General features: G+C 42.4%; 1 pseudogene; it reads left to right on the top strand.

Annotated features, from left to right (window-relative positions):
* The first annotated feature begins 1,639 nt into the window (after positions 1-1,639).
* LOC103193032 overlaps positions 1,640-3,221 on the top strand; it is a 21,174-nt pseudogene continuing 19,592 nt past the window's right edge.

The following is a 3,221-nucleotide window of genomic DNA, read 5'->3' as shown; positions in this document are numbered from 1 at the left end:
TCACTGGAGTGATCAGTTCATCAGACTATTTTATTCCACCTTTTACATTTTGTTTTCTTTTTTATTGTTCTTGGGGTGCAAATTTATAAGGCAGATTTGTTTTACATTCAACAGTTAGTGCACATTTGAAATCACGGCCCCAATTACCCTCCCCAACCAAAAAAAATTCTCCTCCCCTGTCCTCCCTGTGACTACCCCTGTCTGTGCCCTTCTTATTCCTGTGAATGGTGCCCCTCTTATGTGTCATGGCTGATTGATCTAAGGGGTACATCTCCCTAGAGTAGGCAGGTGCATCACCCTGGGGTAGGAGTTCTGCATGTAGGTCTCTCTACTGTTGGGCTGAGAGCCAATCTGTGGAAGTGAGTCCATTTCCAGACCTGAATGGTAACCTGGGGCCATCATCTCGGGGGTTCCACCAGTCTCTATCCAACTAGTAATTCTGGTCATTTTTGGGTTTTTGAATTTTGTTTCCCATTTTTCCTTCCACTTTATCCAGGATCTCTAGTTCTGATCCCTTTCTGAGTGGTTGGCATTGGTAGCTGGGCATCATTTAGTATGGAAACTGAATAATACACTGCTCAAAAACTACTGGGTAACAGATGAAATAAAATTTGAAATAAAAAAATTCCTAGAAACAAATGAGAATGAAGATACAACTTACCAAAACCTTTGGACACAGTGAAAGCAGTACTCAAGTCAATTTATAGCCATGAATAAACATGAAAATCAACACTTTAACTAACTAACCAACTCCAACAATTAGAAAAAGAGCAACAAAAGAAACCTACAGTATTCAGAAGTAAGGAAATAATAAAGATCAAAGCAGAAATAAATGAAGCAGAAAATAAAAAAAGACAATAGAGAAAATCAATAAAAGAAGAAGATGGTTCCTCAAAAAAATGAACAAAATTGACAAACCACTGGCAAATTTAACAAAGGAAAAGAAAGAGAAGATGCAAATAACATGAATAATAAATGAAAAGGGTGACATCACAACAAACCCAACTGAAATTAAAACGATAGTAACAGAGTATTATGAAGAATTGTACTCCAGCAGATTCGAGAACCAAGAAGAGATGGACAAGTTTCTAGAAACACAAGGACTACCTAAACTCTCCCAGTCAGAATACTTGAACAGACACATAGCAAAAGAAGAAATTGAGCAAGTCATAAAAAACCTCCCCATAAAGAAAAGTCCTGGCCCAGACATCTTCACTGGAGAATTCTACCAAACGTTCAGGGAAGAGCTGACCCCTATACTGTTCAAACTATTCCAGAACATAGAAAATGATGGAATACTCCCAAATTAATTCTATGAAGCAAGCATAACACTAATACCAAAACCACGTAAAGACACCATTAAAAAGGAAAACTACAGACCAATATCCCTCAGGAATAGAGATGCAGAAGTCTTCAACAAAATCCTAGCCAACAGAATCCAACAACATATAAAAAAAATAATAATACATCATGACAAAGTGGAATTCATACCAGGTATACAAGATGGTTCAACGTCAGAAAAACAATGTAATCAATGTAATCCACCACACAAACAAAAGACAATTTTGTCCGCTGAAGCTATTACTGAAGCTGCTGTCACTGTTGCTGCTGCCACCAAGTTGGAGCAAGCAGAGCCACAATGGAGACCATGGCGAGCCCAGGGAAAGACAATTATTGAATGAAGAGCTGTAAGAACAATGCCCTAAACCCTGAGGAAATGAGGCAAAGAAGGGAGGAAAAGGGCATTCAGCTCCAGAAGCAGAAGAGGGAGCAACAAGTTTTTAAACACAGAAATGTTGAGCTGATTGATGAAGAAGCTGCCATATTTGATAGTCTCCTCATGGACTTATGTGAACTCTACCACTGGAGAGAGTGTGATCACAAAGGAAATGGTAGAGATGCTCTTTTCTGATGATTCTGACCTGCAGTTAGCAACCACACAGAAATTCTGGAAACTGCTCTCCAAAGAGCTTAGTCCCCCAACAGATGAAGCCATTAACACTCCAGGAGTGGTGGATAGGTTTGTGATGTTTCTAAAGAGGAATGAGAATTGTACATTACAGTTTGAAGCTGTCTGGGTTCTCACAAATATTGCCTCTGGAACCTCACAGCAGACCAAAATTATCATTGAAACAGGGGCTTTCCCCACTTTGACAGCACTGCTTAACTCAGACTTTGAGGATGCATAAGAGCAGGGAGTGTGGGCACTGGGAAACAGTTGGAAGCAGCTCCGTTTGCCAAGATTACGTCTTGAACTGTTCTATCCTTAATCCTTTGTTAATACTCCTTGCCAAGTCCACATGACTGACAATGACACGGAATGCGGTGTGGGCCCTGTCAAACTTCTGCTGGGCGAAGAATTCACCCCCAGACTTTCCAAAGGTTTCTCCTTGTTTGCCCATGTTGTCTCGCCTACTCTTCAGCAGTACCTCAGACTTGCTGGCAGATGCCTGCTGGGCCCTCTCTTATTTGATGGCCCCAATGAGAAGATCCAGGCAGTCATAGACTGGAGTTTGCCGGAGATTGGTAGAGCTTCTAATACAATGATTACAAAGTGGCTTATCCTGCCCTGTGAGCCGGGAGTAACACTGTCACTGGAGATGACATCCAGACTCAGGTCATTCTTAACCGTTCAGCCCTCCCTGGCCTCCTCCACTTGCTGAGCAGCCCCAAGGAGTCAATCTGGAAGGAAGCTTACTGGACCATTTCAAACATCACTTCTGGCAAGAGGGCTCAAATACAGGCTGTGATAGATGCAAATATTTTCCATGTTGATTAAAATCCTTCAAAAAGCAGAGTTCCGTACAAGGAAACAAGCAACTTGGGCCGTCACCATGCCACATCAGGAGGAACCCCTGAACAGATCAGGTACCTGGTCTCAGTGGGCTACATCAAACTCCTGTGTGACTTGCTGACTGTGATGGATTTGAAGATAGTACAAGTGGCCCTCAACAGACTGGAGAACATCCTGTGGCTTGGAGAGCAAGAGGGCAAGTACAGTGGCTCAGGGGTCAATCCCTACTGTGGTCTCATCAAAGAAGCTTATGGTTTAGATAAAATTGAGTTTCTCCAGAGCCACAAGAACCAGGAAATCTACCAGAAGACCTTTGACCTCACTGAGCACTACTTTGGCATAGAAGACGATGACAGGGGCCTGGCTCCCCAAGTGGATGAAATGCAACAGCAGTTCATCTTCCAGCAGCCTGAGGCTCCTACAGAGA

This window comes from Orycteropus afer, unplaced genomic scaffold (assembly GCF_000298275.1).
Source record: "Orycteropus afer afer isolate SDZICR_OR568_19922 unplaced genomic scaffold, OryAfe1.0 scaffold00033, whole genome shotgun sequence".
Classification (NCBI taxonomy): Eukaryota; Metazoa; Chordata; class Mammalia; order Tubulidentata; family Orycteropodidae; genus Orycteropus; species Orycteropus afer.
Note: the sequence above shows the minus strand (reverse complement) of the source record. Positions and strands in the feature narration are given on the sequence as shown.